Source organism: Oncorhynchus clarkii, chromosome 9 (genome assembly GCF_045791955.1).
Source record: "Oncorhynchus clarkii lewisi isolate Uvic-CL-2024 chromosome 9, UVic_Ocla_1.0, whole genome shotgun sequence".
Classification (NCBI taxonomy): domain Eukaryota; kingdom Metazoa; phylum Chordata; class Actinopteri; order Salmoniformes; family Salmonidae; genus Oncorhynchus; species Oncorhynchus clarkii.
In genome coordinates this window covers 20,596,151-20,608,935 of record NC_092155.1, presented here as the reverse complement: position 1 = coordinate 20,608,935, position 12,785 = coordinate 20,596,151, and the positions used below count along the sequence as shown (strand labels likewise).

General features: G+C 41.9%; 1 long non-coding RNA gene and 1 pseudogene across 1 annotated transcript; one reads left to right on the top strand and one right to left on the bottom strand.

The window, feature by feature from the left end:
- Positions 1-71: 71 nt before the first annotated feature.
- Positions 72-8,957, bottom strand: LOC139416066 (uncharacterized). The gene is made up of 3 exons (XR_011635050.1): positions 8,879-8,957; positions 2,110-2,176; positions 72-513 (listed from the first exon to the last, which is right to left on the bottom strand). It is a non-coding gene; the product is annotated as an uncharacterized lncRNA (long non-coding RNA).
- A 1,223-nt stretch (positions 8,958-10,180) lies between these two features.
- On the top strand, positions 10,181-11,846 carry LOC139417507 (uncharacterized; annotated as a pseudogene).
- Positions 11,847-12,785: the final 939 nt, after the last annotated feature.

Here is a 12,785-nt window from a genome sequence, read left to right as displayed (position 1 = left end):
GTTGGGCTGATCTATCCTAGTAAATCTGTTGTGATGAGGAAGTGTTGTGTAGATTAGTAGTTGTCCTGATCTAGCCTAGTAAATCTGTTGTGTTGAGGAAGTGTTGTGTATATTAGTAGTTGGGCTGATCTATCCTAGTAAATCTGTTGTGTATAAAGGAAGTGTTGTGTGTATATAGCATAGACATGACATCCGTCAAAACACCTCAAAACAAGACATGGTATCAATAACAAGATACAACAAGCTGAAACGAGCCACCTACGATTCCCCACATGGCAGCTTCTTGTCATTGTTGCAATCTATCAGACCGTTCAGAATCATAACGCACGCTTTCCGGCCACTTCATTTTCCTGATGTTGTCAGCCAACCCGTCTATAGGCAGTAGACAAGGCTGATGGGTGAGCTGTTCTGACTCACCCTCATGGAGACGGACAGGCTGCTGTTGATGTTGGCTTTCTGCAGCCAGCCCTGCTTCATGATACACCCTGTCTGAGAGCACAGAGAGGACGAGTCCTGGCACACACACAGGAAGGGTTGATATTGATGATGAGCGTGAATATATCTATAGGCTAACACACACATGCAAACACACAGACGCACAACGCACACAGAAATAATAACCACACATTCAAACAAATGTACCTGTGTCAGTCAGTCAAATAGACACAATGTTCACCCAATTCATGCAGAAAGACATGGCTTCCCATGAACAGGTGGGAATCATTTAACCCATTAAACCCCAACTATTTAACCCCACCATCACAGTTCAACCACTCATCTCATCTGCAGAGAGAATACCCATGGGACCGTTCATCACAACACTAATATCACGAGGAGGAGGACATGGCAACTCAGTGGACATATAGTCACAGCAAAGATGTATTCCATCCCACAGGACATTCTGACTATGACTGGGCAGATAAAGAACCTAAATCACTTACTGCTGCTGGGAAATAGAGAAATTCATACAGAGAAATCCCATAGCTATCACATACACATACAGCTCAGTTAACAGGTGTGTGTGTGCGCGCATATATGTGTGTCCTAGCTCTAATCACATTGAAGTGGTACTCTGTCCTCCACGCTCGTCCGTGTACCTCGCTCTAGCTCCGTCCTGTAATCCAATTGGCTGGTCTCTCTCTCTCTCTCTCTCTCTCATATATATATTTATAAAGTGCTGCCTGGACTGCTAGCCTCTGCTATTCTCACTTTTTCCCCTCTCGCGAGTACTGGGGCTGTATCCAAACGGCAGCCAATTTCCCTGCATGCTGCACTACCCCATAGAGCTCTGGTCAAAAGTAAGGCACTATATAGGGAATAGGGTGTCGACACAGCCCTGGAATGATTCAGTGCTAGCCTCGGCTCCGTGCCCTCTGCTCCCTCCATCAGAAGACCATGGCTGGCAGCCATTTATTTCCCTTCAATTACAAACCTTTTTAATGCTAAGATTATCCACATCCGGCTGGGCCGTTGAGAGCTGGGACGGGGGATTGTTTTTTTTTTTTGGGGGGGGGGGGGGGGGTATTTATAGAGGAGAAGAACTTGGGCTTCTAAGTCCAGTGAGGTCTGGATCTGGTCCCAGATCTGTTTGTGCAGTCTTGCCTGCTCCCAATGTGACAATGACCATAGAAGTAGGCAAGACATCTGAGACCAGGCTATGCTTGTAGGCCTTACTACTGGGCACAGCTGCATGTCCTTTCTCACCACAAACCCATATCATAGTGGCACAGTCGGGGGTTAGGGTTGTCTGGATGTAAGCTACGGTGTCTTGCTGTTATTTGATGTACTGCATTCTCGTTGTAGGCATATTTTCTTAAATACTTTGGGTGGGGGTGGGGGTTATAGCCAATACAGTATCAAATGGATGAGTTGACTATCAAAGTCCTTCTCTTTATCAACCAATCCTTAACTCCAATATGTCAAAAGGGTATTTCAAACAGGACCACCACCAAGCCAACAAGGCCAGAAGGCGTGAGTGAACTGACCACACAGAAGACCTTAGGTCAATACTAGACCACTCAACATCATCTGATAATCAATGTTTCTCTCTCTCTCTCTCTCTCTCTCTCTCACACACACACACAAAGAGAGAGATCAAGTCCCACTCACCTCATCTTTAGCGTCTTCATCGATTTCAAACACGTGAGCTGGAAGCTTGTCTGTCTTCAGGCCTTTACTGTCAAAACACAAGTGAGATGTGTGAGAAAGGGTGATTGTGTTGTCAGAAACCCAGGAATACACACTCAATACATCAACTCTTTCCTACTGTATCTCGCTTCCGGTCATTTCCATATCCTCAACGGACCAACAGCCAGTCCACATCCTCAACGGACCAACAGCCAGTCCACATCCTCAACGGACCAACAGCCAGTCCACATCCTCAACGGACCAACAGCCAGTCCACATCCTCAACGGACCAACAGCCAGTCCATATCCTCAACGGATCAACAGCCAGTCCATATCCTCAATGGATCAACAGCATTGTTTGTATTTTCAACATTTTACTGCAGCATACTGTAAATGATGGTGCATTGTGGGAAAATGTTGTGGGCGGGGAAATAATAGCTGTTTTTTGAATTGTACTGTAAATCCACCTCACAGAATACAGTACTGTATCATATCTTAGGTGCGGCAAAAATATTTTTGACCGTAGTGGTATTGTGGTTTCTGGCTCCTTAACATATTTTGAGGCAGGGCCTTGTGAGAGGCTATATTTTGTTGTACCCATGAGGGAGAATGCTGTACCAACTGAACTCCTATGTGGTTATATTGGCCCATGAATTTAAAATTAGGGACGTCAAACGTTCAGCCTGCTGCACAGACCATATGGACGCTCAAGTCTAGAACACCTGGTTAAATTGTGCTTAGGAAAAGCATTTATCTAAATAGTTAAACAAGTGAGACATTTGTTGTTGTTGAGTTTGCTGTATTTACTATCATCCTAAATTAAGACATTGAATTATTTTGCCATTTCTAATTCATGTATATTACACTACTTTCCATGACCACGTCGAATTGGGGGGGAAAATCACACATCCTTTTGACCTCAGATTGGTGATGTTAGTATAAAAGCTGATCGTCAACACGATGACACAAGATCAATTGCTTAAAACAGACCAATATCTTTGGTTTTGTACTGTTGATTTGTGTCATACGCGCTGGGCGTCGCAGGACTTAGAACGCAGCTATGCTTTTTCTTTCTCAAATGGCACTGACAAATCGGGGGTGGTCTCGCTATAAAAGGGGCACTCCAAACTGGGACACATCAACGCAAACAGCAGGGCCAGGAGGGGTGAAATGGCTGGCGGCCTTCCAGCTATCACAGAACTCCTGTACTTCATCCACTGTCGGTCTGCCTCCATCATCACCAGCATCTTCAAAGGGACCTGGGATTTTGTCAGTGGACAAAGGGTCCTCAGATTCAGGGTTCTCACTGGCTTCAAGGTTGGGGGGCAGCTCCTCACTGTCACGGTCAGATTCCTGACTTTCATACTCAGAGTCATTGTCAGAATTTTATGAAATCTCCAGAATTTCCGCATTTGTAAGTTGTCTCCTTTTGAAAGACATTGCTAATGCTTCAGCTTAGCTCACTACCTACATACATAAACAACAACATTGAATGGCCCAGAGTGGGAGTGTGATTTTACGTGATTCACTGCCGGCACGCGCCACTTGTATCATTGAATCACTATCAGAAAATGTTTTGTGTGGTAATTATTTATATATTTACTGTTTTATTCACATTTTCAAGTACAAAACATGCATTCCGATTCTTGCATAGACAGTAATGAACACATTGTGTGTAAAATACTTTCTTGAAGTATGTACTGATTATGATAAGCTAAGCTAATTCCAGCTATGTGTGGAGCCATGTTTGTTGAGATACAATGCATTCTGGGTTTCAGACCTTCTGGAAGTGAATGGTGGGGTGTGAACGATGGTAGACGAAACACCCCCTTCGACATGCATACTATAAACAGAATAACTCATCTGGTCTCCTCTTATTATCTTTGGTTTCTGGGAGAAAAAAAAAACATGTTGGAGCGCAGAAACTACCCAACGTCGGATTACTTTCAATTTTTAGAAAGTGTTTTATTCAATTATTTCGATCCATGGTGAGCTCTCCCGTGATGTGATTAATTATAAATAGTAATTGCTATTAGCTAATTCATAATGTAGTTTCTGTCAGTCTAGAGTTACAAAAATATGACCGCTTGTGTTCTGTCAATCTTTCCTCGGTTAGGGCTAGCACAAATGTAGCCTACATTTTTCCAGTTTGGATGATTGTGTTATGCTGTAGCTATTTGTAAATGTCTGAACATTGCATCCAAAAATAAAACTGCTCACATTCTGGATAGAACTTTGTAAGGACTGTGTCTGTGCAAAACGTTTCTGAAAAAAAGTGTGGCCAGCTCAAATGCTGATTGTTGCGTCAATTGAAAATGGGTGTTCTAAATAAGCGTTCTAACCAAGCGTTCTAATCACACCAGTTTGATTGTATGCTACAGGGACCACTGTAGAATGATCACACCCATGTGTTGGTACAGTGTGAAAAGGTTAAGACATGAAGGTCAGTCAATACTGAAAATGTCAATAACTTTGAAAGTCTTTTCAAGTGCAGTCACAAAAACCATCAAGTGCTATGATGAAACTGGCTCTCATGAGGACCACCACAGGAAAGGAAAATCCAGAGTTACCTCCGCTGCAAAGGATATGTTCATTAGAGTTACCAGCCTCAGAAATTGCAGCCCAAATAAATGCTTCACAGAGTTCAAGTAACAGACACATCTCAACATCAACTGTTCAGAGAAGACTGCGTGACTCAGGCCTTCATGGTCGAATTGCTGCAAAGAAACCACTATTAAAAGGACACCAATAAGAAGAAGAGACTTACTTGGGCCAAGAAACACGAGCAATGAACATTAGACCAGTGGAAACTGTCCTTTGGTCTGATGAGTCCAAATTTGAGATTTTTGGTTCCAACCGCCGTGTCTTTGAGATGCAGAGTAGGTGAACGTATGATCTCCGCATGTGTTGTTCCCACTGTGAAGCATGGAGGAGGAGGTGTGATGGTGTGGCGTTGCTTTACTGTTGACACTGTCAATGATTGATTTAGAATTCAAGGCACACTTACACTGTCCCATCTGGTTTGCACTTAGTGGGACTATCATTTGTTTTTCAACAGGACAATGACCCAACACACCTCTATTTGACCAAGAAGGAGAGTGATGGCGTGCTGCATCAGATGAACTGGTCTCCACAATCACCCAACCTCAACCCAATTGAGATGGTTTGGGATGAGTTGGACCGCAGAGTGAATGTAAATTAGCCAACAAGTGTTCAGCATATGTGGAAACTCCTTCAAGACTGTTGGAAAAGCAATCCAGGTGAATCTGGTTGAGAAAATGCCAAGAGTGTGCAAAGCTGTCATCAAGGCAAAGGGTGGCTACTTTGAAGAATCTGAAATGTAAAATATATTTTGATTTCTTGAACACTTTTTGGTTGCTTCATGATTCCATATGCTAGTTTTGATTTATTCACTATCATTCTGCAATGTAGAAAATAGTAAAAAATAAAGCAAAACCCTTGAATGAGTAGATTTGTCTAAACTTTTGACTGGCGCTGTACAAACCCTCACCTGCCCATTCACACAAACAGCATTTTTATGTTTATTGGACCACAGGAAGAGGGTGAGAGAGCTAGAGAGAGAGAAGGATGAGGGAAAAACAAATGACAAACAGACTGCTGGACTGGAGGAGAGTTTAAAACATATCTTATGTTACCACTGAACACAGGGCACAGTAATCTAGTTCAACAGAATGTCCTTTAGGGGTAATGTCCCACACTCTGGCCCCAGAGGTTGCAATGTTACATGGCCCCTACAGAGGAGTCATCTTTGGAAGGGTTAGGCACCGGACAGGGTTTGAAAAATGCCTTATAACCTTTGGGTCTAAGTTCCTGGCTACTGTTTCTCGTTTGACTTTACGTTGCTTGCTGCAGTGAGTGACCCTTAGCAGCATGGCACAAGTTATAGCAGGAGTTGTAACTTCATCAGCCATTGAGGAGTGACTCAGTCTGACATGTTACCAAGGCAACACAACCACAAAACAAAGATGGCGGCTCCACCTCCACCACATATCTGCTGTAAAGTCACTACATCCTATTTTGAATAATATGTCGTCATCTCTATGTTACAGTAATAAACTCCTGGGCCTCAGAGCAGTTTCATGCAGAGGCAGCCTGTGGCATGGAACTACCCATTCTGCAGTGGCTACTCGTCAGTGACCAAAGACATTGGGAGAACTTCAAGGGAGGGAAGGACTCAGCCAACATGTACAGCTGTGTGTGTGTGTCCCACCTGGCACTCATTTATAATTCCATTAAAGGCAGCACAGCTGGAGCAGAGGGTATTTGTACTTCTGTCGAGGGAGTTAGTGGAGAGGAGACCAACTACTTCCCTTTCAGCTGGTGCACAGTGATTCTCCCTCGTCCCCTCCCCCACTCATGTTTCTGTCACACACACGGTAAACAACATAGTAAACCACACACAGAGAGAGAGAGAGAGGAGAGAGGAGAGAGAGAGAAAGAGAGAGAAAGAGAGAGAAAGAAAGAGAGAGAAAGAGAGAGAGAGAGAGAGAGAGAGAGAGAAAGAGAGATATTCAATGTCTACTTTTTTTCATTTATTCTTTACCCATCTACCCTTTGCGCGGAATTAGAAAACCTCTCTGGTCTTTGTGGTTGAATCTGTGTTTGAAATTCACTGAGGGACCTTACAGATAATTGTATGTGTGGGGTGCAGAGATGAGGTAGTCATTCAAAAATCATGTTAAACCCTATTACTACACAGAGTGAGCCCATGCAACTTATTATGTGACTTGTTAAGCAAATATTTACTCCTGAACCTATTTAGGCTTGATTTAACAAAGGGGTTGAATACTTATTGACTCAGTACATTTCAGCTTTAATTTTTTTGATGAATGTGCAAAATCTTCAAAGGACTTAATTCCGCTATAACATTATGGGGTATTGCGTGTAGCCGAGGGACCAAAATAATAAATAATCTACATTTAATCCATTTTAAATTCAGGCTGTAACACAACTAAATGTGGAAAAAGTCGAGGGGTGTGAATACTTTCTGAAGGCACTGTATATTTGATCGCAAGAAAGCTCTTCAGACACGTATAGTAGTTTCACTTCAGCTACCGTTCAAAACGTCCCAATGTCTTATGATCTGAAAGGACTGCATGTGAAGCTGGTGGGCCTTAGTAATATACTACTAGGCTTATGTTAAACTGTTACTTGAACCAATCCACTCCTTTTCAGATGACAGAGAACAGACCCCATAATAAAAGGAATAGGCTACCTAGCCCTCTCAACTGAACGTAGGAAACGTTGTTCCTAGACGCACCAACTGGACAGTTTAAAAAAGGAGAGTGGAAAGGATGGAAAGAGCAGAAAACACAGAAAGCCAGGAAGAATAAAACAAGATGCCCCATTGACAAATGTGACAGATAAAGACCGAAACACACACACACACACACACACACACACAGCATGGCTGGAGCATGCCTCTAGAGAATCACCGCTGGCTAGGCAACCTCAACAAAACAGCGCTTGTTCTCTGTTACCACGTCGACCGTTACCCCGAGGATCATCCGCTTAACCAGACAAACACACATCAGGCAACATCAAATCTCATCACAAGGTTACTACGCCTGTTGTCTTCACTGCGTCATTGTCATAAGACTTGAATGGAGATGTTTGTTCATAAAAAAAGGTCTGGGCAAAGGCAGGTTTTCAAAAGTCCACTGAATGTTGTCTTGGCATTGTCTTGTCTGGGTTTGTGTGTTGGTTGTGTCGCATATGAGAAAAAGAGACCTGGTGAATCAGATGACATCGACAGTGTGGGAGATTTTACAGTGGAAAAATCCCATGATGGTAAATCACGAGGTCAGAGTCACCCCGAAAGGTCATGCATCTTTTGATGTCAGAGGAGAGCAATCTCTTGCAAAAACGCTGACATCAGAAAGAAACACACACACAGAGAACTCAAAGAAGCCCTCTGTGAATGATTAAATCTGAAGTGCTTCATCAGTTTTATGTGCAATTTTTCTCAAGCCAATTCCAGGCATCATAGCAGGGTTTAAGCCAATACTACAAGCAGCCAACCAAACTACAAACCACAACCAGTGCTCAAATCACGATCCATGATATAGCCTACAGCACTATTGTCCTTTCAACAAAGACAGAGAAAAGGCTCCTGCAGACGGAACTGTTATTGTAGGTCTATCATCAAAGACCACCAGGATCAATAATCCTGTACATGCTTGGGGCATTAAAAATATTAATTCCGCCCACCCAGCATAGAAAGGAGCAGGATGTAAGAACAGGAAAGGGATCTTGGGAAACCATGCAGTGTCGCTGGCCAACTCAGAATTGGCACTGCACATTCTACAAGCTCACAAAAGGCGCTGCAGCCATGAGGCCATGTGTTCTCTCCATAGCCACAGAAAAAGGACACATATCGCAATACGATATATATATATATATATATACACACATTATCCTTTTTAAAATATGGTAATTTTCTGCCTAACGAAATGTATTAATTTCCAGATAATTACGACATCATACGCAAGTTTAAATTGCCACTTGTAAATCAAATGTGGCAAACTCTGCTCAGTGGGTGACATATGGGGAATGATGAGACTCGGACATTCAAGTAACGTTGTAAACTAAAAGTATAACAAATGCTTTTCTGGATGAAACAGGACAGGACTCTGGCGCTAAGGTTCCGTAGTAAAGTGAGCGGGTTTGGACAGCAAGGTACCTTGGCTACCAGCTAACTGAAGATGAGATAATAAGCCACCATACTAACCACAATCACCGATGTCCTCACAGCCTCCGAGACACTTTGCCTGAGTTCCGCCGCCGTTCCAGGTTTACTCAGATTTTTGGTAAATTTCCGTACTTCCGACATAGCCATCTTTCCCGTGAAAAGCACCACCTAAGTCACGGTATAACTGACAGATGGGGCGAGTGGATCAGGTGGCTTTGTGAGGCGGGGCTGGTGAGAAATGGTCAACTACAAATTGCATGATCACCTGCACTAATATTCAGGATAAATCCACAGTTGAATTGCATTTTTTGGATAGAAAAGTTTAGGTTATTATTGTAATACTATAATGGTATGTGTTTGCCTCCTTTTCATTGGAGATTATCGTATTGGTATTTTTGGGTAGGTTGCAGGAGTAAATTCGTATTATTTATACACCAGCCCGGGCATAAAAATTGAGAAAATCATAATCTGTTCATAGATTATATATGGGAGAATGTCGCTCTCTAGTGGACAAAGATGAGAACCACAGCAGTCATAAAGTTCACATTCTGTAGGGTTTAAACCATTTCTATTTTCTTTCTTTCAGACCCCGAATGATTACAAAAAAGTTCAATTGATTTGCACTCAGAACAACTAATAGTTAATAGTGTACATGTAGCCTATTTAATAATGGTATTTAATTACATTATTACATTTATTAAATTGAATTGCTCTCTAGTAATCAGATTAGATTCCAGAACACAAGGCCTGTTGTTCTGAGTGCTAAATTTGCCTGCTTCTGATTAGCCACATAAGCCATTGAAGTCAAGGCAACCAATAGACATACAGTTAGTTTCTGGATAACGTGATTCAGGCCAGGTCGCAATTGTAAATGAGAACTTGTTCTCAACTTGCCTACCTGGTTAAATAAAGGTAAAATAAATAAATAAATCAGAGAAGTTTGTGAGCCACATCCTAATGGCACTGATGCTACTATGCCTTGTCATCATCCAACTATTTATATCTCTGGGCTGAATGTGTTTGAGGATTAATTGTACCAATAGAAGGCCTACCCATACCAATGTATTTGCTCAACTAAATAAAAAACATTGGAGATGTAAATGTCAATCTTCTCTGTGTTGTTCCAGATGGCAGTAGTGCCTTATACAGCCACCGGGACATAAGCAGTGAGGCATTGGTCTGGTGATGAGAACCTCCACTGTAAGAGGTCCAACGGAATTCTCCCAACACAATACCTGCTAAGTGAGCTGTAAACCAGTCTGGTGTCTTGCAATGATCAAAAAAGACATCTGCCAAATTTTCAAAGCCTTGCATTACACTGATAGGAAATGTATAGGGGACATGCAGAGTGGCACTAGTGAGGCTAGTTAGAGGATTTGGTTTTACATGAGTAACAAAAAATATATTGGTAACAAACAAAGGTTTGAAATTAGACCAACAAAAATAGTATTCAATGCTAATGCTATGACAACTAATAACAGTTTTTAATGTTGGAGGCCTATGATGAAAACCAAGAGACAGAAATGCAGCTTTTGTGCAGTGGGGGGGGGGGGGCATATTTAAATTACGGAAAACGTTAACCCTCCTACATTGTATAAAGGCTATGTAAAGTGTAATCATATCAAATCAAATTGTATTGGTCACATACACAAGGTTAGCAGATGTTAATGCGAGTGTAGTGAAATGCTTGTAAATATAACAGGTGCCCCGTTGTCAGACCCTCATTCTATACAGTGCAGCGAGGTTGACGTTACAATGATGGTCAGACATTGGGCAATCTTTTTGTTTAATGCCTGTAAGAAATGTGAATTGATATATATTTAAAATCTACATGTTATTGGCTTTTAGAAACCATTTGAATGACTTTGTAGCAAGTATTTGAGATGTTTTTCAATCTTCATCTTGATGATCTATATTGTTTGTTTGCTTTGACAGTTTTTGCATTTACCAAGAACGTTGTTCAACCAGACGCTGTTATGGTTACTGAGATGGGAGGTAGTGGGAATATCACTTCCTTTTGGCCAACTGACGTGAATACCAATGTTGTTTTGGTACAAACAGGCTCTTGGACAGAAACCACTTCTCATGACATCATCACTTTACAGTGGCCAGTAGTAGTTTTTCTTTACCAATGACTTTACTGAGACTAAACATCTGAGTGTGAAGAGAGGAGCTGACAGCTGTAACCTGACCATCTCCAAGACAGAGTCAGGGGACTCAGCTACATACTACTGTGGTGTTATGGAAGAGGGCAAACTCAAATTTGGAGAAGGAACTGTTTTAATTGTCAAAGGTAACTTAACTTCTTTCCCTAATTTTGGATTTTAAATTAGAAATATTAAATTAGAAATATATAAATATTTGGCGCTGAATGAATATACCAGAACAATACAATTTACACACCATGATCTTACTGACTCTATTCAGGTTCAGAGTCCAACAGCATGTCTGTGCTCCAGCAGCCTGTGTCTGAGTCAGTTCAGCCAGGAGACTCTGTGACTCTGAACTGTACAATACACACTGAGACCTGTGCAGGAGAACACAGTGTCTATTGGTTCAGACATGGCTCAGGAGAATCCCATCCAGGAATCATTTACACCCATGGAGACAGGAGTGATCAGTGTGAGAAGAGCCCTGAGGCTGGGTCTCCTACACAGAGTTGTGTCTACAACCTCCCCAAGAGGAACCTCAGCCTCTCTGATGCTGGGACTTACTACTGTGCTGTGGCCTCATGTGGGGAGATACTGTTTGGGAACGGGACCAAGCTGGATGTTGAAGGTAGACTACATTTCCTAATCCATATGCTATTTTAAAAAGACAGACATTGCAGTTAATGATTTATTCGCTGTATCGACTACTGCCCATAGCACTATGTTGGAGTGGTACAGTATATTTTATTATTTCAGATTGTGAGTTTGATCTACAGATGAGAATCCTGGTCCTCTCCATCATAAGAACTGGAGTTCTCCTCTGCTGTCTGACCATAATCTACCTCACCAGGAAATAGATAAAGCTAAGGACACTGTCAATAGACTAGAGATTGGTTTTGGAGTAAAGTCAGAGATACTGTATCATCGCTATGCATTGCAAATTATGATTAATTGAGATAGCTTATTTGCTCGTATTGCACTGCTCTCCTGAAATCCCTGTATACAGAATGTGCCCTCTTTTTTCATTAATAAATAACTTCCTTCTCTTGTGTTCTGTACATACAGTATGTCTGTATGAATGCGTGTGCAGAGGGCTTCTGCAGACACAACCTACTGTTACCATGCTAAACCCACCCACGCAACATTCACTCAGTGAGCTGTTCACCAGTACCTGAACACTGGTCTACTGTGACATCAAGATGCTTTGCTTTGCTTTGGACAGGCCTGGTTGACCTTTCCTTCACTATGTAGTTTCAGCAGGATGTCTATGTGGTCTCAGTGTGTTTTCTCTCATGCTTACATTGTTGAGCACGACCATAACAATTAGAAACACAGTCCACTGACATACTGCATGCTACATAGCCTCTATGTTATCACATGGGCCAATTTCCCAGACACAGATTATGCCTAGTCCTGGACTAAAATGACATGTTCCTTCTTGAACTACAATATATTTTTTTACAGTTTATAATATAATTTGTATCAATGTTTACAGCTAAGAGGCCTACCCACCCAGGTCAACCTGGTTTCATAGACTAGACTTAACATAGTCATTGTAAATCCGTAACACTCAAATTAGTATGACATGTAAAGTTTGGTATGGTTACATAAGAAGGACACTTAAAGCAAAAGTAGGGTGGTTGGTCGAGTTGGATGGGTGGGCGTATAACATAAACGTCTAGCGTCCCAAAGGCTGCGTTTTTGAATCTCATCACGGACAACTTTAACATTTTAGCAACTTAACCACCTAGCTAACGTTAGCGATAGTCACCCAGCTCCTTAGTTAACATTAGCCA